Genomic DNA, 27537 nt, shown 5'->3' with positions numbered 1-27537 from the left:
CTGGGGAAAACATGCTATAAATGTGAAGAATGTGGCAGAGCCTTCAGACCATCCACAAACCTTTATGAAAATTCACATTTGAGCATAGAAGATTCATTCCACAAGCTTATCTTGAGAAGATATGAAAGATGAATATAAGAAAATTCATACTAGATATAAAACCATAGAAATGTAAATGATGTGGCAAAACCTTTAATCCATACTCCAGGCTTCTTAAACATACGAGAACTCATACTGGAGGAAAGTCTTACAAATGTGAAGAATGTGGCAGTCTTTAAATCTTCCTCAAGTCTTTTCTAATCATAAGATAATTCACACTGGAGAGAAAATGCAAACATGAAAAGTGTGACAAAGCTTGTAACCACACCTCAATCTATTCTAAATATAAGAGAAATGATACTGGTGAGAAGCCATAAAAATATGAAAAATGTTGAAAAGCCTTCAAATGCTTGTCATATCTTACTGTATATATATAATTCCTATTGAATAAATCCCCTGGAAATACAAAAAATGTGGCAAAACTTTTACCAATGCTCATCTTTTTGCACATGATAGCCTTTATACTCAAGAAAAGTTGTAGAAATATAAAATATATAGAAAAGTTATATCTACTCACATTTTACTAACTAGCAAAGTTTGTACATATTAAAAACATTATAAATGTAATTTCTGTTGAAAGACCTTTCAGAAAATTATAGGCCTTAAAAGTGAAGAAGAGTATTCTTAAGACAAGCAATACAAACATAAAGAGGGTTGTAGTACCTGTACTTCTATCATGGATTTTGTTATACACATTTTGTAATAGGGGAAAACCCTGAAGGAGACTTTCTTCAACATCAGAAAATTTATATTGGTGAGAAATCCTACAAATGTAGTAAATGTGGAAAAACATTTGTTCAAAAACTGCAGCTGAAAAAACACCAGAGAGTTTCTGCTAGAATATAATTTGTAGATGCAGTAAATGTGAAGAAATATTTAGTCCAAAATTAAGACTGTAAACATCAGAGGATTTACAGTAGAAAGAACTAAGGAACTAACACTTTGGACACTGCAGTAAATCAGAGTATTAAATATAAAAAATAATGCAAAGTTTAACCTGTTAGAGAATTTCTTTGTATATAAGTTGAAAAGATTTTTGAAGAGATACTACATTTAAAGTATATTTTTTCACTTGAAAAAAGTATAGATTTTTTGAAAAGCATATAATAGTTAATTCAACTCAAATTATTTCATACTATTTCAACACATTCCTGTTTATATGAAAGTGTGTGATGAATCGTTGCTGCGTCAGAGATAAGAGAGATTCTCTTTCATTCAGTGGGCATTATTCATGAATTTTTACAAGAAAGGGTAAGAACATAAATGAAAGATCCATAATGAAAATCTAAGCAGAGAGGCTTTTTTGTAGTTGACAATATTGAGTGATGCATGAGGTAGGTGTTCAGAGTAATATTCTTCTGCATTATAGTGAGAGAAAAACAATCTGTATTTTACTAGTAAATTGTTTTACCAATTATACATTTATGTAATAAAATACAGTACATTTTTAAATTATTTTAAGATTATGTGGGAACAATTTTTTAACTAAAGAAAATTGTTAACGTTTTGAAATGTTGCTTGAATGAAGTGTCATTATGCCACCAACTTAACACCTATCCCACCTTACTCAAGGGTGTAGGTAAAAGATGGTAACAATGGTAACATAGTTGAATGACATTTTTAGTATTCTCTTTTCCCAATGGCTTTAAATAGCAAATATATTGAAGAATATCTTTCCCATTTGTTGCATTTTTACTCTTATTTTCTAAAATTTTTGTGGGTACGTAGTATGCATATTTATCTATGGCATATATGGGTTATTTTCTTATACAGGTATACAACATGTAATATACCAGAGTAAATGAGTTATTCATCACCTCAAGCATTCATCCTTTGTATTACACACAATCCAATTATACACTTTAATTATTTCTAACTGTACAATTATGATTGTAGTATTAGAGTGTAATTATAATTCATACATTTATGCATCCTGAATACTTTTTAAAATGTTTTACATTTATCTTTGAACGTGTGGCATCTTTTCCTGCAAACTTATACAAACATTAGTTCCCGTTACATGAAGTTAAGTATATAAATGTGTTGCTCTAAAGATAAACCTTAGGTGTAAGAAAATTATGGAGCGATCAATTGTGTTTGTGTGAGTTTGTACCTATTTTCCAAAGAAAATAGCAATATTAGAACAAAGAAGATTACGTTAATACCATGGATAATTTACTGGAAATCTAGAAGCCTCAGACATTCTGAAACCACATTTATATTTTCATATTTTTATTTAATTAATTAAAATCTAATGGATTGTTGTTGAGAATCTCCCCATATAAATTCCCTGTTTTTATTTGATGCTCATGCTAGAGCTATAATTTCTTTGATTCTCTTTTTTTTTTTTCACCTCATGAAGTATTTATTATGTGAGCTGCTCAGAAATTATAAGAATGATTTTTATAAAATTTAGTAGTGAACATAAAATTTTTAGATGTAATTTCATAATATATGTATTAAGTTATGTTTTAGTTAGAACATTTCATTTTGTTTTAAGAACCCTATATAAGCTGTTTTGTTTAGTTATTGTTCCTTTCAGTTTTTATAATTGACATAAATTAGTTTATTTTACCAATTTGTTCAGGTAAGTACTGGGAAAACTTTGTCAATTATGGGGATGTTTTGATGTATTATTGTAGTGAACAAATAGAAAGTTCTGGGTGTTTAATAGTTACTTCATGATTAGCCATAAATATTCCTGGAGTTAATTTGTAGCTCCAAGTAAGAGATTGAAAATAATCTATGGTGAACAGATTCATTGTGGTGAACAGATTCATTGTGCATGTGGAGAGGACATCTGTTCCCAGGCTGCAGAACCAACTCATTATGAATGTAAAGAGGATTTGTGTTCTTATTTTCTACTTATCTTCAGTTTTGTGATGTCTTTATGTATTTATGCCCAGGTATGTATGCCCCAGAGCCTTTCTTCGTTTTTGTATTATGGCTAGTTTCTCACTGTTCTCTTCATGCCACGTAATTTCACGTGGACTTTAGGTTCTGATGAGAAGTTTGAAGTTTTTACTATGGTAAATTGTTTTTAACTGCGGTGTTTGAGGTTATTTATAGGTTATCAGTGCAACATTTAGATCACGTAATTGAGATAAGAGTAATTCACTGTCCACAGGTAAGAGGATTAAGTCAGTCAGCATTGTTTTTCTGTGTTTGTAAAAGAAAAATTGTATGAGATTCTATGACAAAGTGTGTAAAATGTAACAAAAGCTAGAACAAGGAAAGTATTAATATAAGTGGGTTGTATATTGTACCACCATATGTAGAAACACATCAGAATTTTGAAATTTCTTAAGAGGAAATATATCTTAGTAATAAAATTTTTAGGCCAGGCATGGTGGCCTAAAAAGTGCTGTAATCCCGGCACTTTCGGAGGCTGAGACAGGCAGGTCACGAGGTCAAGAGCCAAGATCATCCTGGCAAACATGGTGAAACCCCATCGCTGGAACCCAGGATGCGAAGGTTGCAGTGAGCTGACATTGTGCCACTTCAGTGCATCCTGCCAACAGAGCAAGACCCCATCTCAACAACAACAAAAAGGAAGAAAATTTTTAGGAGACAATGGTAAGTGAAGAATTTTACATTTAATTTTCTGTGACATAGTAAAACTTATTTTTCCATACAAAATCTTCTATTTATTTATTTTAGATGGAGTCCCACTCTGTCACCAGGCTGGAGTGCAGTGGCTCAATCTCAGCTCACTGCAAGCTCTGCCTCCCAGGTTCAAGTGATTCTCCTGCCTCAGCCTCCTGAGTAGCTGGGAGTACAAGCGCCCGCCACCACACTCGGTTAATTTTTGTTTTTTGTTTTTTGTTTTTGAGACGGAGTCTCGCTTTGTCGCCCAGGCTGGAGTGCAGTGGCATGATCTCCGCTCACTGCAAGCTCTGCCTCCTGGGTTCACGCCATTCTCCTGCCTCAGCCTCCGAGTAACTGGGACTACAGGCACGCATCACCACGCCCGGCTAATTTTTTGTATTTTTAGTAGAGAGGGGGTTTCACCGTGTTAGCCAGGATGGTCTCGATCTCCTGACCTCGTGATCTGCCCGCCTCGGCCTCCCAAAGTGCTGGGATTACAGGCGTGAGCCACCGCGCCTGGCAATTTTTGTATTTTTAATAGAGATGGAGTTTCACCATGTTGGCCAGGATGGTCTCAATCTTTTGACCTAATGATCTGCCTGCCTTAGCCTCTCAAAGTGCTGGGATTACAGGCATGAGCCACCGTGCCAGGCCAGAATCTTATATTTTTGAGTGTGAATGTTAAATGGTGGAAAAACAATAGAATTATCTCTGTAGATTCAAACTCTGCAATGATCTTTTTTGTCCATATTCATATTACAATCTTGAGGAATTTCTCTTCCAATTTTTTGTTTTAGTGGATGCATTTCATGAGCTACAGTTTTCATTTTTAGTCACCTTACTTTATCCAAGTCCTTGGTCACTTTCTCTGCAAAATGTTTGAAGATTATGGCAGCTATTGAATTCAAATATTTTCTCAGTGATTTTTTTTTTTTTAATTATTTTTTTTTTGGAAATGGAGTCTTGCTCTGACACCCAGCTGGAGTGCAGTGGTATGATCTCAACTCATTGCAACCTCCACCTCCCGGGTTCAAGTGATTCATTCTCCTGCCTCAGCCTCCCGAGTAGCTGGGATGCAGGTGCCCAATACCACGCCCAGCTAATTTTTGTATTTTTAGTAGAGATAGGGTTTCACCAAGTTGGCCAGTCTAGTCTCAAACTCCTGACCTCGTGATCAACCCACGTCAGCCTCCCAAAGTGCTGGGATTAGTGGCGTGAGCCACCGTGCTAAGCCTCTCAGTGATTTTTGATGAAAATTCATTTACTGTGTTCACAGAGTGGCCAATTATGGGACCTTTAGCATCACTCGCCCTTTTAGTGTCTGTCTGATATATGATTTCCATCAGCACTAGAAACTCCAGGTACTTCAAGCGTAAAAGTAAAAGCCCTAGAGTGCATTGTCTTGTATTATATATTGTTCTGGGTCTAAGACATGCTAGTAAATATTAGAGTTCCTATGATTATTTTCTTTTTTGTTTTGTTTTTGAGACAGAGTCTCGCTCTGTCGCCAGGCTGGAGTGCAGTGGTACAATGTCAGGTCACTGCAACCTCCGCCTCTTGGGTTCAGACGATTCTCCTGCATCAGCCTCCTTAGTAGCTGAGATTACAGGTGTACACCACCACGCCTGGCTAATTTTTGTGTTGTTAGTAGAGACGGGTTTCACCATGTTGGCCAGGCTGGTCTCGAACTCCTGACCTTGTGATCCTCCCACCTCGGCCTCCCAAAGTCCTGGAATTACAAGTGTGAGCAACCATAATCTATGGTTATTATATTACAAAAACAGCACAAAAACTATACATTTTTGATAATATTCAAGTTGTTTGACAGACAGCATTGGCAACATTGTAATTTTTAAAATACATTTTTTAATTGACAGATAAAATATCCTGTAGAACATGGTGTTTTGCAGTATATATAGATTGTCAAAAGCTTAATTCTAGCTACTTAACAAATACTTCACTGCACATAGTCATTACTTTCGTGATAAGAGCTCATAACATTGGCTGTCTTAGCATTCTCCAAAAATGTATTATTAACTGTAGTCACCATGCTGTACAATAGATTTCTTGAATTTATACCTCTGAGGCAACTATGTCTTATTTTACAGACATGTCTCCAGATGCCCCTTTCTTGTAAATTCCCAAGCATCTGGTAACCAGCATTCTACTGTCTTGCTTATTTCACTTAGCATAGTGTACTCCACATTTATCCACATTGTTTCAAATGAAAAGATTTCCTCCCTTTTAATGTTGAATTGTAGTTCCTTGTGTATACCACATTTTTGGAAAAATACATTCATTTATTGGTTGAAAAACTCATGTAATGAGAAGATATTTCTGTATTAAAGAATATTGTAATTCAGTATATACATGTTTTATTAATAGTTGATTTCTACTAAATGCTAACCATTATACTGTATATGTTTTAATAAATTTTATTTTTGGTCTGGCGCAGTGGCTCACACCTGTAATCCCAGGACTTTGGGAGCCCAAGGCAGGTGGATCATGAGGTCAGGAGTTCAAGACCAGCCTGGCCAACATGGTAAAACCCTGTCTCTACTAAAAATACAAAAATTAGCCAGGTGTGATGTTGGGAGCCTGTAATCCCAGCTACTCAAGAGGCTGAGGCAGTAGAATTGCTTGAACCTGGGAGGTGTAGATTGCAGTGAGCTGAGATCACACCATTGCACTCCAGCCTGGGTGACAAAAGCAAAATTCCATCTCAAAAAATAATAATAATAATTTTCACAGATGATTAATAACATAGGTATTATTATTATCCTCATTTTACAGAAAAAGAAACAGAGCCATAGAGAAAAATGACTTGCTCACAACACAGGCAACTTTGACTCTAGAGATAATACTTATTACAGTAAAATCCCTCTTCAAACAGAAACATGATTATCTTCAACACATTCTTAATAAAAATTTAACAAAAATTGTTAAATGTTTCTTGTCATATTTGTATGTGCAAAACGTATAAAATATACAGAAAAGAGAGATGCTTCCTGTATTTAAACCACATAAACTCTAGAAATTGCCATTTGATACTGACGTACTTGGAAACAACTTTCCTTTCAACTGTCCTTCCCCACCCCTTTAGCAATTCAGAATACTTATAGCATAATTTTTACCTGTATCTGTAGTCAGTAAATGCCGTAATGTAATTAAATATTATTTACTTCAAGCTGGGCATGGTGGCTCACGCCTGTAATCCCAACACTTTGGGAGGCTGAGGTGGGCGCATCACAAGGTCAGGAGACCGAGACCATCCTGGCTAACACGGTGAAACCCTGTCTCTACTAAAAATGCAAAAAATTAGCTGGGCATGAGTGTGGGTGCCTGTAGTCCCAGCTACTCGGGAGGCTGAGGCAGGAAAATGGTGTGAATGAACCCGGGAGGCAGAACTTACAGTGAGCCGAGATCACGCCACTGGACTCCAGCCTGGGTGACAGAGTGAGACTCCATCTCAAAAAATAAAAATGTAAATAAATAAATAAATAAATATTATTTACTACAAATGCACATAGTACAACTATGATTTTATTACTTTTATAAATACAAATTTACTTCTTGAATTAAATATTGCACTCTATTAATGTAGTTTCCTTTGTGCCTATTTCTCAGTTTTGCCTAAATACTACCAATTATCTTATACTGGCTCCCCAAATAGGTTTTTATTTGTTTATAAAACTTTAAATTATCTCTAGGAACCTTAGCCCAGCAGTCAAAACTCACAGCTCTGACCAAACCCCTAGAACTAAGAACCAAAAAGTTACTATTAATACAGACTTCAAATACGCCTTTTTTTTGTTTTGTTTTGTTTTGTTTGTTTTGTTTTGTTTTGACGGAGTCTTACTCTGTTGCCCAGGCTGGAGTGCAGTGGTGCAATCTTGGCTCACTGCAACCTCCACCTCCCAGGTTCATGCAGTTTGCCTGCCTCAGCCTCCCTAGTAGCTGGGACTGACAGGTGTGCTCCACCACGCCTGGCTAATTTTTGTATTTTTAGTACAGACGGGGTTTCACCATGTTAGCCAGACTGGTCTCAAACTCCTGACCTCAAGTGATTCACCCAGGTCAGCCTCCCAAAGTGCTGGGATTACAGGCATGAGGCACCATGCCCTCAAACATGCCTTCTTAGTACTCATGTTTATGCAGCCATCTGGAAAGAAAGGAGACTTTTGACAGCAGAGAATACCCCTATTAAATATGGCTCACAGATTTTTACCCTAGTCCAGCCCATCCACCTACCATAGAAAGTAGCTGTAGTTCATTGCTGGCGCCACCAGAAGGGTCAAGATGAAATTGCTCAGAGAAACAGGAGGGCTGACCAAGCAGCTAGGGCCACCACCATCTCTGGGAACTTTTTGTGGCCCTTATTCCACCTTTGCCTAACAACCTACCCACCCTGCAATATACTCAAGACAGAAATGGCGATCAAATGCAAATACACCCTAGAACTTGAAAAATTGTAATAATTGGGCGAGGTTCTTTATCCTCCCAGGCCCTCCAACAAAGTAATAAGGGCACTTTATAATTCTCGTCACTGGCCGGGCGCGGTGGCTCAAGCCTGTAATCCCAGCACTTTGGGAGGCCGAGACGGGCGGATCACGAGGTCAGGAGATCAAGACCATCCTGGCTAACACGGTGAAACCCCGTCTCTACTAAAAAAAATACAAAAAACTAGCCGGGCAAAGTGGCGGGCGCCTGTAGTCCCAGCTACTTGGGAGGCTGAGGCAGGAGAATGGCGTGTACCCGGGAGGCGGAGCTTGCAGTGAGCTGAGATCTGGCCACTGCACTCCAGCCTGGGCGACAGAGCATGACTCCGTCTCAAAAAAAAAAAAAAAAAAAAAAATTCTCGTCACTTTGGGAGAGACCATCTCCATCAAACGTAAAAAAAAATAAAAATAAAAAAAATAAACTTTTTTGGAAAGTTAGTAAAGCCTGTCCATTCTGTGTCTGCAATAATCCTCAAGGCCCTAAGCTGCTTCCCTTAATTCAGCCAGTTCAGCAATAAGAAACCTACCCAGCAGAAAGACTGGCAGATAGACTACTCAATTCCCAGCCTGTTGAGGCTATAAATACCTTCTGATTTTTGCGGACACATTTACTGGCTGGGTTGAAGCCTTTCATACTAGAACAGAAAAGACTCAAGGCCGGGCGCGGTGGCTCAAGCCTGTAATCCCAGCACTTTGGGAGGCCGAGACGGGCGGATCACGAGGTCACAAGATCAAGACCATCCTAGCTAACATGGTGAAACCCCGTCTCTACTAAAAAAAAAAATACAAAAAACTAGCCGGGCGAGGTGGCGGGCGCCTGTAGTCCCAGCTACTCGGGAGGCTGAGGCAGGAGAATGGCGTGAACCCGGGAGGCGGAGCTTGCAGTGAGCTGAGATCTGGCCACTGCACTCCAGCTCGGGCGACAGAGCAAGACTCCGTTTCAAAAAAAAAAAAAAAAAAAAAAGACTCAAGTAGTTGCCAAGGCTCTCCTCAAAGAAATTATCACCTGGTTTGGGCTTTCACAGTCTTCACAAAGTAATAATGGTCCATGTTTACTTTATAAACTATACTCAATTAGTGGCAAAAAACCCTAGGGATAAAATACATTCTACACTTCTCCTTAAGGCCACAATCTTCCTGGAAGGTAGAATTAATGAAGCCATTAAAAGGACCCTGAGCAAATGATGCCAGGAAACCTCTTTACCATGTCTAGAACTGCCCATGGCACTTCTCCAGATCTGAACAGCCCCGAAATTATATCTATGCCTTAGTTCCTTTGGAATCCTATGTGAGAGACCCTTTCTACATGCAAACCTAATGTACCCAGTGGTTACCAAATTAAAATCCATGACTTAATTTCACACGGCCATCCAGGAGTTGGGAAAAATGATGCTGACTGAGTGTGACTCCTGTAACAACCAACAACCCTTATGATAGGCAGGGTCACAGGTCCTCATTAAAATCTGGAGAGATGGGTCTCTGGGATCTCAACTAACCCGGTTACAAAATAAGCCTTTTACTATCATACTTTATACCCTAATAGTTATCAAAGTTCCTGGCATCCCTGGTTGAATACATCACTTCTGAATAAAACCCTGGAAAGATTTTTTTTTTTTTTTTTTTTTTTTTGAGATGGAATCTTACTCTGTTGCCTAGGCTGGAGTGCAGTGGCACAATCAGCTCACTACAACCTCCACCTCCCGTGTTCAAGTGATTCTCCTGCCTCAGCCTCTTGAGTAGCTGGGATTACAGGCACACACCACCAGGCCCGGCTACTTTTTGTATTTTTAGTAGAGATGGGGTTTCACCATGTTGGTCAGGCTGGTCTCAAACTCCTGACCTCCTGATCTGCCCGCCTCAGGCTCCCAAAGTGTTGGGATTACACATGTGAGCCACCACACCTGGCCAACAAGACTTTAAGGAACCAACACTCAGCTACTCCTGTGAGCCACTAGAGGATTTTAAATTTCTCTTTAAAAGAGAGGATAAGTAATGCTCCCACTCCTTTACCTCACAGTAGGGTAGTCCCAATATTGGCAATCTTATTTTCAAAGATACTGTTTATTCTTACTTTAACCCTAACTTGTGCACTGCCCAAAGTTTCAGTAAGAGCTATCTTTAGTATGATTTTTTTTAGCCTAATGATTTAGTTATTTTACTTTTGACTGCCTTAGTTCATCAGCAATTGTTAGTAATATTTTGGCCTTTATATTGCAAGTTGTAATACTCTATGCAGACTTACTAATAGGCCTTTATTACTGTAAACCATCACGCTCTCCAGGGAAGTGTTTGCTATGCCCCTCCTAGATTTAAACTTCAAAGTCATAATCTGAGTATTGATCTCTCTCTCTAATACTCATTGTGTTCACAGTATCTCTTAATCAGCAAGCTTCTCACTTTGGCCCTAATCTACTTTCCTTGGAACCATGCAACCTAATTCTCTATAGTCATCAATCTTACTTCTGGCTAAAATCACCTTCATGTGCACTAACTGTCAACAGTCTTTTTTTTAGCACTCTATAGGCAGCTCCACAACTACTAAAGTCTGCCAGTTCTTCCTATGTCTCAACATGTTAGCTACGCATGAATTCCTCTTCATTCATGGTAGGAATGTCCTACTTGGTCATAATACAAGAATGGCCAACTCCTTAGTCCCAACATGGCTTCAACTACGATCGAGACCTCACTATACAAAAGCTTCCCCCTAGTAATGTACTGTTTCTAACACAAACTAAAGTGGCTTTAAAGATTTTATTCCACAGCCTTAAGCCCCTTGTTCTCCCCTGTTACCCTTATTGAACTGACACCTCTATACATCTATGATACCATAAATTCCAGAACCCTTGTGGGTGAACTTGACTGAGCACAGTGTAACACAAACAGCACCATTATTGATACCTCTCAAACTTTTTTTTTTTTTAACCAAATGAGATTCTCTGGGCCCTTCAAATATTTTAACTCCTGGACCATTCATCCAAAATGATGCCACTGAATTCTGCTTCAGTCACCCTTCTTGCAGTCAATCTAACTCATGGTATTGACCAAGCTGGTATAGATTATGCAATAGGTTTCAACTCTGTAATTCCTTCCAGAAAACTCTTCTCCTTGATACTCCTTGAGCAGTTCATCTAATTTCTTTCTGCAATGAGCTTGGTACCACAAGTGCTACCACAGAAATAGCTGGCATTATTATTGCCTCCTCAACTTACCAACACCTGTCTCTGGAACTGACTCTTAAAATAGAAACCGCGCTCCGCTTCTCCTTGATACTATTAGACACATGCTCTTGTGAGAAAATAGGACCCATTGTCCTATTCAAACTAATCACCCATGTCTAGCTCCCTGATAGCAGCAACTTTATTGGCAAAATATCATATATTGGGTAGCCAACAAAGCACACTGGTCAATGTTTGGATCTGACCTTACCTCCTACATTCATTCTTGGTTTTGTGTTTGTTTTTGTTTTTTTGAGATGGTGTCTCACTCTGTTGCCCAGCCTGGAGTGCAGTGGCGCGGTCTCGGCTCCCTGCAAGCTCCACCTCCCAGGTTGATGCCATTCAACTGCCTCAGCCTACTGAGTAGCTGGGATTACAGGTGCTCAGCTAATTTTTTGTATTTTTAGTAGAAACAGCGTTTCACTGTGTTAGCCAGGATGGTCTCAATCTCCTGACCTCGTGATCCACCTGCCTCGGCCTCCCAAAGTGCTGGGATTACAGGCGTGAGCCACTGCACCTCACCTCATTCTTGTTTCTCAACTGCAGAACTTTAATTCCTCTGGGAAATGCAAGTTTATCTCTGCCTCCCGGCAAACTGAACCAGAACATACATTCTGGCTTACCTCACCCCTTAAGTTTCCATTGTCCCAGGTGATGCTCCTCTGCTATTACCCTTATTTACCACACCATTTAACACTTATTTACTCAACACCAGATTGACTGAGCAGTTCATCTAATTTCTTTCTGCAATGAGCTTGGCACCACAAGTGCCACCACAGAAATAACTGGCATTATTATTGCCTCCTCAACTTACCACCACCTGTCTCTGGAACTGACTCACAAAATAGAAACCACTGCTCCAACTCTGAGTCACAGCAACAAGTTCTCTCATGGTTGTAGTTCTCCAAAGTTGTAGAGGTCTTGACATACCGGCTGTAGCTCACAAAGGAATTTGCCTTATTCTAGGAGAAAAATGCTGTTTCTGGGTTAACAGAATAGGGAAAGGCCAGAATTAAGTTAGAGATTTTATAAACTAAGCCATCCTAAACATGCCACTGAGAGCTAGTTCTCCTAGGATGCCAACTGGTTCCAATTCTCATGACATCTCATTTTCTTGGGATCTCTGGCCTTGTTCTTATCTGTTTGTTTGTTTGTTTGTTTTTCCCCCATCCTTTTTGGGCCTTGTTCACTAAATCTAGTAACCAGGTTTGTTTTCTCTCACCTCAGACTACAAGCAGTCCTGCAACAGGAACACTGATCTATCTTCTTCCCTTCTGGACAACCATGTTCCTCCACATTTCCTCTGGACACTGCAAGTTGAACCTTCTGGGGAAACATAGAAGGTATCCTTCCCTGAAAGGGAGCAAGAGAATGAGACACTGATGAGTTCTTTGTCTCATATCAGCAGGAAGTAGTTACAGAAGACCCACAGTGCCCCTAGACTTGAAGATTTTTAGTCGCAATCTATTGAGAAGCGAATGTTAGAGTAGGCCGATAGTTAGAAATGACCAGAAAAAACAGCCCCTTAAGACCGATGAGGAAATTTTTTTTTTAAGTGCAAGATAATAAAAACTGCAACATGGAACTCTCAGGGCAGTTTTCAATTGGGCCAGCCCACTCCTCTTTTTTTTTTTTTTTTTTTTTTTTTTTTGAGACGGAGTCTCGCTCTGCCACCCAGGCTGGAGTGCAGTGGCCGGATCTCAGCTCACTGCAAGCTCCGCCTCCCGGGTTCACGCCATTCTCCTGCCTCAGCCTCCCGAGTAGCTGGGACTACAGGCGCCCGCCACCTCGCCCGGCTAGTTTTCTGTATTTTTTAGTAGAGACGGGGTTTCACCGTGTCGGCCAGGATGGTCTTGATCTCCCGACCTCGTGATCCGCCCGTCTCGGCCTCCCAAAGTGCTGGGATTACAGGCTTGAGCCACCGCGCCCGGCCAAGCCCACTCCTCTTGGAGTGTACTTTATTTTCCTTTAATAAACTCTGCTTGTTTCACTAAATTACCTCTTGGCTAAATTATTTCTCTCAAGAAGACAAAAATTAAGGACCTTGCACTTCTTGGTAACACGTTCCTCCTCCCCCAGCTCTTGACAAACACCATTCTACTTTCTGTTTTTATGAGTGGACTACTAAAAATATCTCACATAAATGAAATTTTTTTTTTTTTTTTTCTGGAGACGGAGTCTCGCTCTGTCGCCCAGGCTGGAGTGCAGTGGCCAGATCTCGGCTCACTGCAAGCTCCGTCTCCCGGGTTCACGCCATTCTCCTGCCTCAGCCTCCCGAGTAGCTGGGACTACAGGCGCCCGCCACCTCGCCCGGCTAGTTTTTTGTATTTTTTAGTAGAGACGGGGTTTCACTGTGTTAGCCAGGATGGTCTCGATCTCCTGACCTCGTGATCCGCCCGTCTCGGCCTCCCAAAGTGCTGGGATTACAGGCTTGAGCCACCGCGCCCGGCCTAAATGAAATTATATACTCCCTGTTACTTTTTTTTTTTTTTGCGTATTTCTCTTTACTTAATGTTGTAAAGATTTACTCCTTTTTGGAAGATATGCAGTCTCCCTGTGTTGTCCAGGTTGATCTTGAACTGTTTGCCTCAAGAGATTCTCTCTCTCTCTTTTATTTTACCTCCCCAATTATGTGGATTACAGGCATGAGTCATCACACCTAGCCCTCAAGGTTTATCTTTATAATAGTGTGTGACTTAATTTCATTTTATAAAATAGAATTATTTCCCATTGCATGTATATTCCATTTTACAAATCCATTTATATGTCAAGGGTTATATAAGTAGCTTCCAACTTTTGGTTTTAGAATAATACTGTTTATGAACATGGGTGTGCAAATGTCATTTCTAGTTCCTGCTATGCATACATAAATAGGTAAGTAATGTTCTGTACGTTGTGCAAAGGAAAGGTCTAAGTTAATTTTTGAAAGTTTCAATATTGAGTTTTTTAATATCTTTTGTTGGAGAGTCAGCCCTTTCCCCATTGTTTGGTCATGATAACAGCCATGCAACTCCAAGATGAAGCTGCTGCTGCTTCCATTTCTGTAGCATCCGGTCATGAATGTATTTAGATCTCCCCCTGGCAACCCTGGTTAGAGTGTGGAGATGGTGGAAACCATTGGATCTTCTGACTTCCTTGCCTAGGAAGCAGCCAGCCCTGCCTGCCCTACCACCCATGACATCATGCACGTAGTGGTCCTGTCACCCCTCCTCTCAGCCAGCCACTGCCTCTGGCTCCCTCAAAACACCTCCTCCTTATTCTCATGGTTGGGCACATGAATCCTTAGAGGCACAGGAACAGCACAGATCCTTATATCCTGCACAGGTGAAATAAGAAGGTGTGGAGGCTGGAAGCAAAGCTATCTGCCTCCTGGAGAACAGGACCTTCAGGGACCAGGGAGCTGCAGGCACAGATTACAAAGTGACAGATGCAAGGGCCCTGATGAGAGTGGTGGTGGCCTGAGGGCTCCTTTTTTGGCATGCACCAGTGTGCCAGAGGCTGGGGCCTACACTGGGGCCTGCAGTTGCTCTCCAAAACTCCAGAACCAGTGCTCCTGCTGTCCCACCCCATGTTCCACCAATGCTCCATGTGGCCTTGTGGTCTATTAAGCCAGAGGATTGTGCCACTGTCTTCCTGAGAGTGGAGGTGCTTGCTCTGGGGCAACTGTTTCAAACAGTTATGATTTAAAATATCTGCTCTTCACATTTACACATATCCATTTGAAAATCTATGGGGATTTTTTTTCAGTAGTATATCTAGGTTGTATACAGGATTGTTTGGGTGAATGCTTTTCTCATTCTTATTTGGTAATTTTGTATGTTTTTTTTTTTTTTTATGGTAGGTTTCTTGGTGTCAGTGTATGGTGTGTTTGGTTTTACCTGGGAGTGGTGATTTTGGATGTCAGTGATTCTGGATGTCAATTTGGAACTCTCTAGAAACACTGTAAGTCAATGTGGGGCTTAGTAGGAATATGCCATATTCATCACCAATCAAATTATGCATGTATTTGTCTTCCTCTAAAATCATAACCCCAACTTTCTGCATGGCTTATCTTGTCTATTTGTGTTCTTGGCTTGTGCTGAAGGTTGTTTTACCCTGTTGAGTCAAGTAGTTATGAAAAGAATATTAATTTCACTCTGTGCTTTTGGATGAATCTAAGTGATTTTGTGGGAGCAAAACACTTTTGTAATTTGAAGATAATTTAGGAACACTTTATTATGCTGAATCTCTTTTAAGTACTTTTCACAAATTTTTAATTGTCAGGAAAACACATGATATTGGCCATCTTATATTTTTAATGTGTACAGTTTAGCAGTGCTAAGTATATTTACATTGCTCTGCAACAAAACTCCAGAACTTTCTTTTTTTTTTTTTTTTTTTTTTTGAGGCAGAGTCTCACTCTATCACCCGGGCTAGAGTGCAGTGGCTCAATCTTGGCTCACTGCAAACTCCGCCTCCTGAGTTCAAGTGATTCACCTGCCTAAGCCTCTCGAGTAGCTGGGATTACAGGCACCCACCACCATGCCTGGCTAATTTTTGTATTTTTAGTAGAGATGGGGTTTCACTATGTTGGCCAGGCTGGTCTCAACTTCCTGACCTCATGATCCACCTGCCACAGCCTCCCAATGTGCTGGGATTACAGGTGTGAGCCACTGTGCCCAGCCAAGAATTTTCACATCTTACAAAGCTGAAACTCAATACCTCTGAAGCACTAACTGCCCCTTTTACTCTCTCTCCACCTTATGAAATTACATCATTCTAATTTCTGTTTCTGTAAGTTTGATTACTTGAGATAGCTCATATAAATGGAATTATATGATCTTTGTCACTTTGTTTCTGGCATGTTTCACCGAATGTCCTAAAGTTTTATACTTTTTGTAGCACCTGCATAATTTGCTTTCAGAAGGTAGAGCCATATTCCATTGCATGCATATGCCACATCTTTATCGATTTATCTATCAAGAAACTTTTAAGTAGTTTTCATCTTTTGCGGGGGGGAATGTTATTATACACATGTGTGTGCAAATGTCCATTCCAGCTCCTGCTTTGCATACATAGATAGATACCCAGAAATGGAATTGCTGGATTGTAGGATAATTTCATTTTTCTGAGATAGCATCTTAACATTGTCACCCTGGCTAGAGTGCTGTGGTGTAATAATGGTCACTGCAGCCTTAACATCCTGGGCTGAAACAATCCTCACACCTCAGCCATCCCAGTAGCTGAAACTACAGAAACATGCCACCACACCTGGTTAATTTTTGTAGAGATGGGGTCTCACTATGTTGCTCAGGCTGGACTCAAACTCCTGAGCTCAAGTAATTATCCCACCTCAACCTCCCAAAGTGTTGGAATTACAGGCAGGAGCCATCACACCAAGATGCATTTTATTTTTAATATTTTGAGAAATCTCCATCCAAATTTTCTTGGGGGCTGCATTATTCTCTCCCACCACAGTGCATGGGGGTTCTAAATGCTCTGCATCCTTGACAACATTGATTCCTTTTGTGCGTTGAATAGTGGCCATGCTAATGGGTGAGAGGTAAGAGCTCACTGGGATTGTGCTTTGCATTTCTCTCAAGTAATTTTGAGGCCAAGCACAGTGGCTCACACCTGTAATCCCAGCACTTTGGGAGGCTGAGGTGGATGGATCACAAGGTCAGGAGATCAAGATCTTCCTGGTTAACACGGTGAAACCCCGTCTCTACTAAAAATACAAAAAATTAGTCAGGCGTGGTGGCAGGTGCCTGTAGTCCCAGTTACTCTGGAGGCTGAGGCAGGAGAGTGGTGTGAACCCAGGAGGTGGAGCTTGCATTGAGCTGAGACTGCACCACTGCACTCCAGCCTGGGTGACAGAGCAAGACTCTATCTCAAAAATAATAATAATAATTTTTATTATCTTTTCAAATGTCTCTCGGCCATTTGCAAAGCTTTCTTTAGAAAATGTCTTTGAAGATCTTGGTCCATTTATTGAAACTGAACTTATTCGCTTTTGGCTGTTGTGTTTCAGAAAACAAATCTTTGTTCCTTTATTTTCTTCTTCTTCTTCCTCTTCTTTTTTTTTTTTTTTTTTTTTTTTTTGAGGCAGTCTTGCTCTGTCGCCCAGGCTGGAATCCAGTGGCATGATCTTGGCTCATTGCAACCTCTGCATAAGGAAGAAATTGCTAGTGATCTGTTTGACAGGAGTTAACATCGATTCCATTATCTTTTTAGATGTATCATTGTCAAGTCGGAATGGCAATAAAAATGCCTTTCAACAGTTGAACATAACGTCCACCTTTGGCTCAGTCACACAGACAAAGACCCAGAATCTGTGTTTCTCAGCTGTGGTGCCTGTGCAAATGCTGGAACTCAAAGAATATTCAGTGGTAGACACACAGACACTGCCTAATAAAATTATGTATGATTAAGTTTAATATAAATGGAATTTATATTGTCATGTAAAATGTTACTTAATTTTATAAGAAAACTGAGTTGATTTTCTAAAGGTATTAAATGCAATTTTAATAGGAAACCATGAAATATGTGTGCACTTGGTGTATAAATGACTGAATTTTCGGCAATTCAGTAAAGGTTATGTCAGGCCTCTGAGCCCAAGCCTGTACGTATACATCCAGATGGCCTGAAGCAAGTGAAGAATCACAAAAGAATTGAAAATGGCCAGTTCCTGCCATAACTGATGACATTCCACTATTGTGATTTGTTCCTGCCCCTCCTTAACTGAGCGATTAACCTTGTGAAATTCCTTCTCCTGCCTCAGAACTTCCCCCACTGAGCACCTTGTGACCCCCACCCCTGCCCATAGGAGAAAAACCCCCTTTGACTGTCATTTTCCACTACCCACCGAAATCCTATAAAATAGCCCCACCCCTATCTCCCTGTGCTGACTCTCTTTTCAGACCCAGCCCTCCTGCAGCCAGGTGAAATAAACAGCCTTGTTGCTCACACAAAGCCTATTTGGTGGTGTCTTTACATGGACGTGCGTGAAGGTCACATATGACTGAGTCATTGTTGACGAAACGCTCCTACAGATAGCATATTGCACATGCGTTTTGATTTCTTCTTTTACCTGAGGTCAATTTTTCTTTTTCTTTTCTTTTTTTTTTTTGAGATACAGTTTTGCTCTTCTTGTCCAGGCTGAAGTGCAATGGCACAATCTCTGCTCACTGTAACCTCTACCTCCCGGTTCAAGAAATTCTCCTGCCTCAGCCTCCCGAGTAGCTAGGATTACAGGCATGTGCCACCACACCTGGCTAATCTTTTGTATTTTTAGTAAGGGATGAGACTACCTCTCATATCTTGTTATGCCCAATTTCTGCCTCCAAAGAAAGAAGAAGTTAAAACTAAAAGGCAGAAATGAAATCCACGGGCAGATAACCTGGCGCCGCACCCTGGGCCTAGTAGTTAAAGATCGACCCCTGACCTATAATCAGTTATGTTATCTATAGATTACAGACATTGTATAGAAATGCACTGTGAAAATCCCTATCTTGTTTTGTTCTGATCTAATTACCGGTGCATGCAGCCCCCAGTCACGTACCCCCTGCTTGCTCAATCAATCACAACCCTCTCACATGCACCCCCTTAGAGTTGTGAGCTCTTAAAAGGGACAGGAATTGCCCACTCGGGGGGCTCGGCTCTTGAGACAGGAGTCTTGCCAATGCCTCCGGCCGAATAAACCCCTTCCTTCTTTTTTTTTTTTTTTTTTTGAGACGGAGTCTCGCTCTGTCGCGTAGGCTGGAGTGCAGTGGCCGGATCTCAGCTCACTGGAAGCTCCTGCCTCCCGGGTTTACGCCATTCTCCTGTCTCAGCCTCCTGAGTAGCTGGGACTACAGGCGCCCGCCACCTCGCCCAGCGATATTTTTTTTGTACTTTTTAGTAGAGACGGGGTTTCACCGTGTTTGCCAGGATGGTCTCGATCTCCTGACCTCGTGATCCACCTGTCTTGGCCTCCCAAAGTGCTGGGATTACAGGCTTGAGCCACCGCGCCCGGCCCAGCCCAATTTTTCTTAATTTTATTCAAGTATTATACATTTTAGACAAAGAGATCTTGTACTTATCATGTGCTCTACATGGTAGAAATACACATTTTCAGGCAAAACCCAGATATATTGTATCAAAATCTAAACTTCAAGTTTTTCCAGGTGATTCACATGCACATTAATAATTGTTAAGTGGCAGTAATTCTATATTTGAAAGGGAAAAGTATATAAGATGTATTGATTTGTCAGAAAGGTACAGTAAAGACTATGTTTCAATGCATATACATCTTATCTTACAGAAAATAAAAACAGTAATAAAGTGGGGACGGGGAAGGAATTGAAGTAGAAATTAAACAGAAATGAGACTTAATTAGTAGATGTTGAGGCTGAGCATCAGTCTATTATACTATTTTGTTTATTGCATGTAAAAATTTAAAATATTCTCTGATAAAACACATATTTAAAAAAAACCCATCGGCCGGGCGCGGTGGCTCAAGCCTGTAATCCCAGCACTTTGGGAGGCCGAGACGGGCGGATCACGAGGTCAGGAGATCGAGACTATCCCGGCTAACACGGTGAAACCCCGTCTCTACTAAAAAATACAAAAAAACTAGCCCAGCGAGGTGGCGGGGTGCCAGTAGTCCCAGCTACTCAGGAGGCTGAGGCAGGAGAATGGCGTGAACCCGGGAGGCGGAGCTTGCAGTGAGCTGAGATCTGGCCACTGCACTCCAGCCTGGGTGACAGAGCAAGACTCTGTCTCAAAAACAAAAAACAAAACAAAAAAAACCCATCTATAACACTAGCTCTTAAGCTTGTACTTACATCTGGGGAGGAGGAAAAAAGGAAATAGTTTGTGGGCAAAAACAAGCATAGTTCTATAGTTTCACAAATGTATTGGCTTTGTTATAATTTATTGAGCATTACATTAATACTTCATTGCAGAAGTATTTCTGTATGCATGTTATATATCAATAAAAATTTAAATATTACATATTTAAACCTAAATTAATATTTCAGAATAATAGCAATGTTTGTTTTTTGAAACAGAGTCTCACTCTGTCACCAGGCTGCAGTGCAGTGGCATGATCTCGGCTCACTGCAACGTCTACCTCCTGGGTTCAAGCAGTTCTCTTGCCTCAATCTTCCGAGTACCTGGGACTACAGGGGCACGCCAGCACACCTGGCTATTTTTTTTTTTTTTTTTTTTTTGAGACAGAGTCCCACTCTGTCACCCAGGCTGGAGTGCAGCGGCGCTATCTCAGCTGACTGCAAGCTCCGCCTCCCGGGTTCACACCACTCTCCAGCCTCAGCCTCCCAAGTAGTTGGGACTACAGGCGCCCACCACCATGCCCAGCTAATTTTCTGTATTTTTAGTAGAGACGGGGTTTCACCATGTAAGCCAGGATGGTCTCCATATCCGATCTCATGATCCACTTGCCTTGGCCTCCCAAAGTGCTGGGATTACAGGCGTGATAGTCTTCCATTTTTTACCTCAGTTGAGTAAGCAGCATGGTTTTAGTTTTGGGGAATGCAATTTCTTACAGCAAAGTCCTTCCTCCATAATAATATTCACTACGGTCAGGCCATCTAGCACCGTGGGCTGCACATAGTGTGCACTCAGTGTTTGTAGAACTGGTTTGAATTAGGAACAAAACAAGTAGCAGAGGTCAGTTTTGCAAAGGACAGAATGTAGACAATACAGGTAGGACTGAAAAGCCACAACTCAACAGCAAACAATTTTTACATTATTTTGAGAAATATTTTCAACTAGTTCTACGAAAGATGTTGGTTTACAGCAGACATTTGTGAGTGTGGTTGCATATTGTAATCACCTGGAGAGCTTTAAATCACACTGTTGCCTGGGTCTCACTCTAGAGATTCTGGCTTAATTATTCCCTTGCAACTTGGGTTTGGGAACTTTAAATACCACTATCCACACGCACAGCAGGCTAACATGCATCCAAGGGAAAGAAGCATTGCTTCAGGGTCAGAAATGTATTGGTTGTGTGTGATTTCTATGTGTGCTCCAGACATTTGCCCTATAGCTGCTCATAAAAGTGGGATCTTAGAAAACATCTTGGCCCTTCAAAGCATACTCTGCTGGTTGACTAAATTGCAGAGGGAAAAAATTTCAGCAGCCCTATTGCTATGTCACTTGCCTTCGGAGCAAAAGTTGTTTCAGGAACAGTAATCTGACTTAGTCTATATTAAAAATCATAAATAGTCAACAAATTAAAAAAATATAAAGAGTTTGCAGATATGATGAGTGCATTATAGGTGTTTTCAAATTTCTCCTATGATAAATTAAAAATATAATGTTGGGCATTAATTTCCTAAACCCAATGCTCAGCAAATTTCTCAAATTGTTTCCAGCTTTTCCAAGACACTTCAGAACCATTCCCTGGAATGAATTATTTCCAATGGTGAAGAGTAAGGGGTGGATGGCATGAGATTCTCAAAAAGAAAACAAAAACAAAAACAAAAACAAAACAAAAAAAACTTGCTTCTACTTCAGAAGTGTCACTCTTCAGCCCCTTGAAGGACCAGGAAACCTGGCTGAGTAGTGTGGTCTATGGGGGTGCATGGGCTTCAGAGTCAGGCTAACATTGATCCTGAGTCCCAGCCAGCTGCTTAGTAGCTGTGGGATAGTTATATAAGACACATCTGCAAGAAAAGTAATGATAAAATTGATTGCAAAAACAGCAATTTGAAAAATTTCTTATTCATGTCCTTGGAAATGGCTTTTATAGTCATTCCTATCCAGAGACAGATTCTGTTTCCCAAACCTTGAATCTCTCTTGACTTATTTGCACTGGCACAGTGTGCCAGTTTGGGCCCCAGGTTTAAAGGCCCTAAATGCTTCTGTTATCTTTTTCAGAATTCTTCCATCTTTATGACAACAATCCCATTTTAGCTTTCTGGAGGATAAAATAGCATGCTGGGAAAAGCCAAAGTGCCTCAGTTTACAGACAGTTCACTCCCAGAAGCAGAGCCACCTAATTCACCAGCAGCTGACCACTCACACCTGTAGGAGCCAAACTGAACCCAGAAGAATGGTCCAGCTGAGCCCAGCCTAAATTTCTAAACAGCTCAATGCTGAGCTAGTATGTTTTGGGATTGTTTGTTATGCAGTTATGGCTTAGTATTATATATACCCATTAAAGACAGGATTCCAGGATGCCGGGACAGATTGATTACAAATAACCTGCAAATGCTTGGCACCCTGTAAGTATTGATTTTCTTTTTTTCTTTATTTAAAGTTAAATTTGTTGTAAGATGGTATTTACTTACACAGAAGTGAGGCAGGAGAATAGGGTCTGGAGGCAGGGAACTTAAGGCCAATTCATGCTGACTTCCTAAAAGAAAAAACACCAAGGTCTGGGAGCAGGGAACCTAAGGCCAATTAACGTGAACTTCCTACATGTAAACCAAAAGGAGAAACCTCATCTGCACCCGAGTAGCAAAGGATCAAAGGCAACTGTTGCTACAGCCCTCCCCCTGGCACCAGTTCTCTGATAGAAAAGGAGAGTGCCTTGGAGTGGCCGAGGGCCAAGCACAGGCCATTCCTTCATCTGCATGGAGTACCAATTCGCCTCAGCCTTTGATTAGCCACGGACCAAATCCTACATCCAAATAATGGGGTAGCTGATAGGGACCTCAAAAGGAGTACTTAAAACCCAGAAAACTTTGTAACCAGGTCCTCAGTCTGCCTGCTGGAACCCACACCCACCCTGTGGAGTGCTTTCTCATTTTCATAAATTCTTGCTTTCGCTGCATCCTTCCTGTTTTTCATTCCTTTGTTTTGTTCAGTTTTTTTGTTCAAAATGACAAGGACCTGGACAGCTCACACTTAACTGCCTTCCTTCTGGGAACAGAAGTGCAGGTTGATGTGAATGCATGTGATTGGTGCTTAAACTCACACAGTGCCCCATACCACAGGAGAAAAACATACAGTTACAGCCTGGTAATTAGGTCCAAAGATAAATAGCAAAACAAGAAGTTTGCTTTTAATCTATTCCCTCCACATCTGAACTCTGGAGGGCAAGGCTGTGAAGAGATCTGAAGACATGGTGCTCTCTCCTCCTGTGGCCCCATCACTCTTTGTTTACTGTCTGATATTTAAAAGGAAAAGGATCCCCTGAGAGAGGAGGTGGTCAGAGGCTGGTTAGGAAGATAGGGAGGGAAGGTCTTGGGAGATGAAAAACAACCACGGGACTGCACATGCACCACCCCTGTAGCTAGCAGGAAGAAATGGGGTTAAGAACTTCCTCTTATGCCAGGATGTTACTCAGAAGGGACTGTCCCAACTTAGGCCCAGGTGTAATAAATCAACCTAAATGTCATTAACTTGACCCAGTTCCTTATAATGTTACTAACATGACATAGCTATTTTGGTTTTAACTTCACTCTTTCCACCCGCTGTGGGTTTTGCTTGAGCACTCATGGGTAACAACCAAGATGGAGTCACTGTGGTCAACCCCAGGCATGCCCAGATACAACATCCTTAGTGGGGAACTTTACTCCTCTCATTTGGGCAGAATCCACAGAAGATTTCCTTGTTCTTGCCACATAAAAGACTCAGAACTCAGCCCCAGGCCGGGCACGGTGGCTCAAGCCTGTAATCCCAGCACTTTGGGAGGCCGAGACGGGCGGATCACAAGGTCAGGAGATCGAGACCATCCTGGCTAACATGGTGAAACCCCGTCTCTACTAAAAATACAAAAAACTAGCCGGGCGAGGTGGCGGGCGCCTGTAGTCCCAGCTACTCCGGAGGCTGAGGCAGGAGAATGGCGTGAACCCGGGAGGCGGAGCTTGCAGTGAGCTGAGACCCGGCCACTGCACTCCAGCCTGGGCGACAGAGCGAGACTCCGTCTCAAAAAAAAAAAAAAAAAAAAAAAGAACTCAGCCCCATTTTCTGTCAACCTGCTTTCATGTCCCCTCTTGCTGCTGAGAGTTTTCCTTTTGCTTAATAAATCCTATTCTGCTTCATTCACTCTCTGGTGTCCATGTGCCTTATTCTTCCTGGTCATGGAACGAGAGTTCACACCTGGCTGAACTGAGGATACCAGACACTGGCACCAAACAGTAACTGGGAGACTGTGGTCTTCCCGTGGACACTCAGCTTGCAGCCCCTGCTCTCTCTAGGAGCACTGTCCTACCCATCCTTGAGCCTGAGGAGAAAAGTTGGTAGAGAGGCTGTTCCCTCACTTCCAGCAGAAAAGAGGTGTTCAGGCCCTCACTTGCCTGAGGTCAGAGCCTTCATGGCTGCACTCAGTGTGGCTGCCACCTGCCATATCTAGCTACTGGGTACCTGGAATGTGGCTGGTTTGAGGTAAAATGTGCTGCAAACATAAAATACACAGTGAGTTTAGAAGAATCAGATCAGAAATATACCTTATTTCTAATTACATATTGTTCACATATTAAAACAATAATATTTGGGGTTTTAAAATTTTATTTATTTATTTTTTGAGATGGAGTCTTGCTCTGTCACCAGGCTGGAGTGCAGTGGCATGATCTCAGATCACTTGCAACCTCCGCCTCCCGGGTTCAAGCAATTTTCCTGCCTCAGTCTTCTGAGTAGCTGGGAATACAGGCACACACCACCATGCCTGGCTAATTTTTTTTTTTTTTTTGAGACGGAGTCTCGCTCTGTCGCCCAGGCTGGAGTGCAGTGGCCAGATCTCAGCTCACTGCAAGCTCCGCCTCCCGGGTTCACGCCATTCTCCGGCCTCAGCCTCCCGAGTAGCTGGGACTACAGGCGCCCGCCACCTCGCCCGGCTAGTTTTTTGTATTTCTTAATAGAGACGGGGTTTCACCGTGTTAGCCAGGATGGTTTCGATCTCCTGACCTCGTGATCCGCCCGTCTCGGCCTCCCAAAGTGCTGGGATTACAGGCTTGAGCCACCGCGCCCAGCCGCCTGGCTAATTTTTTGTATTTTAGTAGAGATGGAGTTTCACCATGTGGTCCAGGATGGTCTGGATCACCTGACCATGTGATCAACCCACATTGGCCTCCCAAAGTGCTGAGATTACAACCGTGAGCCACCGGGCCTGGTCAATATTTTGGATACATTAGGTTAAAATTATCACAAAAAATTTCACTTGCTTCTTTTTCTTAGTTTTGATGTGGCTAACAAAAAATTGAAAATTCGCAAATAGCTAACATTTTATTTTTTGGAGGTTTGCTTTCCTCTTCAAATCTCAGGTATCCTACTCAAAAGACCACAGGTCAGAAAGATTATGATATTTAAAATATTAAAATAATTGTCATTATATTGTTTCCATTTGTGAACAAGTGTGCGTCTGTGTGTGTGCGCGCACAAGGTTAAAAATGAACCCTGTGCAGAGCCAGGCCTAGTACAGAGAGAAAGTCCTGCCTCAAAGTGCCTAGAGGCCCGAGTCTGTCACTTGCCTCAATCAGCACACCGTATTTTGGCAATTTCTGTCACTCCAAGCCTGAGGGCGTGAGGCCTGGAGCCATATCCAATCAGCGCGCTGGACTGAGAACCGTCCAATCAGGGGCGCAGCCGGGGAGGAGGGGCGGCATCCGGGATCTAGTGCGGCCTTGGCCTCTTGCTTCAGCCAGAGCTGGGTTAGGGCTTCGCCGTCCTGCTTCCACCCGTCAGGGAGGCTTCGGTGATTCTGCCACAGCCTCAGCCTCCGTCGCTCTGTGACCAGCGGGTATTGGATGATTCTAGCTAAGACTTCGCGACACCCTTGAAACCCTGAAATGGTGAGTGTGCTGGGCAGGGCGTCCGGAGGCTGGTGGGGCCTCATCGGCAGCGGCGGCAAATGGCGGCGGCGGGACCGAGTCTGTGAACGGAGTCCCCGCTGCCCCCGCTCAGCCCTCGGTCTTCAGTCCCCTCCGGTGAGGGACCCGCGCTCCTGTCGGTCCCCGCACGGCGGCTCTGCCCAGCCTGCAGCCCTCCTCGTGCAGCTCTGCGCCCGCAGCCCCGCACCTTCCCCGGGCTGTGGGGTGAGGAGCTCTCCGGAAGACGCCGGCGCGGCGTGCGCGGGCACGTGTGGGAGGAGCTGTGGTCCGGGGTCCTGTCCCTTCTTTACCCTTTTCAGAATGAGATGGAGGCCCCGTCAAAACACAGAGTTCATGTGAGGAAACGGGGACTCATTAATGGGACAGCGCCGGCCATGGCTCGTGGTTTGGGGGCTGCCAGCGGGTCTTGAAGGAGAGGCTTTTGTGAGGTGTGTGAGGAAGGGAAGCCATTCACCCGCCCGCCCCAACTTTCCCACCAGTCCTCTTGCCCTGTGCGCCTCCTCGGCGTGGCTGTTCCTGAGCGGCATCTTTTAGAATACGCTGGTGTTGTGCGCACAGCGCTTCGCTGGGTTCTGTGAGTGGTTCTGCTACATTATGGAACTTGAGGAGAGTGCGGGCGCCCCTGGTTTGTTGCAGACGTTCAGAAATGAAGACGGGTCTCCAGAGGCAGGGACTGGCGTCTGCATGGGGGCAGTTGCGGGAAGAGCGCTGAGCTTGTGGGTCTGCGCTGACTCTGGGTGGGGTCGTTAGTGAGTTACTGGACAGCCCGTTGGGGTTGGAGCATTGACGGGTGTTGAGGAAACTCCGCAGGTTTTCTGTCAGAAGAAAGACGTGGCTGAGCCTGGCCTGGAGGGAGTCGCCTGGTGTCTGCGGGAGGCGCCACTGGGTTCTGCACATGCGCGGTCCTGCTGGGCACTGTCCTGTTCCTCCAGGTCTCCTCGGGAGGAGAGAGGGGATTGAGAACTTGGAGGAAAGGAGTTCTGAGAAATACCCCGTCCCCGCACCCTGCTGCCTGCTGCCACCCAATGCTAACCCACTCCTGAGCATGCCCACCGGGCATTCGCATGGCCACACTCCTCCCAGGATAGGGTTCTACCCTGAGAAATTGTGCCCATTGGCAGCTTTGCTCCTATAGGTTTCTCCTGAGAACACACAAAGTGCCCAGAAGACTCCTAGCTCATGTTAACCCCAAATCTGTAGCAGGAATCGGTTTTCTTCACCACCCAGTCTTCTAGACCACCTGATCCTAATCCGTTCTGCCCTTATGGACTCAGGAATCAGAGCATAGCCCTGCTTTGGCCTGCACTTGTAACACAAACCAGTGCTTTAGTCAGTCCTGCCTTGCCCCCACCGGAGGCTCTTGATGGCACCTTTCTCTAG

At 42.6% G+C, this 27537-nt stretch overlaps 1 protein-coding gene and 1 long non-coding RNA gene across 4 annotated transcripts in view; one reads left to right on the top strand and one right to left on the bottom strand.

Moving 5' to 3' along the window:
* Positions 1 to 27537, bottom strand: part of LOC105483931 (zinc finger protein 721) — a 177736-nt gene that overhangs the window by 93911 nt on the left and 56288 nt on the right. The gene's annotated exons all lie outside the window — the stretch shown is intronic.
* Positions 23 to 18446, top strand: LOC105483806 (uncharacterized). Of its 3 annotated transcripts, XR_011621574.1 has the most exons (5): positions 23 to 3675; positions 6143 to 11780; positions 12629 to 12744; positions 15243 to 15343; positions 17615 to 18446. It is a non-coding gene; the product is annotated as an uncharacterized lncRNA (long non-coding RNA). The 3 variants fall into 3 exon arrangements; XR_988590.3 differs by having other exon boundaries at positions 23 to 6229; positions 17615 to 18442; XR_988588.3 differs by lacking the exon at positions 6143 to 11780 and having other exon boundaries at positions 17615 to 18441.

The sequence above is a fragment of the Macaca nemestrina genome, chromosome 3, assembly GCF_043159975.1.
Source record: "Macaca nemestrina isolate mMacNem1 chromosome 3, mMacNem.hap1, whole genome shotgun sequence".
NCBI classification, from domain to species: Eukaryota; Metazoa; Chordata; class Mammalia; order Primates; family Cercopithecidae; genus Macaca; species Macaca nemestrina.
This window is presented reverse-complemented; position numbering and strand designations above follow the sequence as displayed.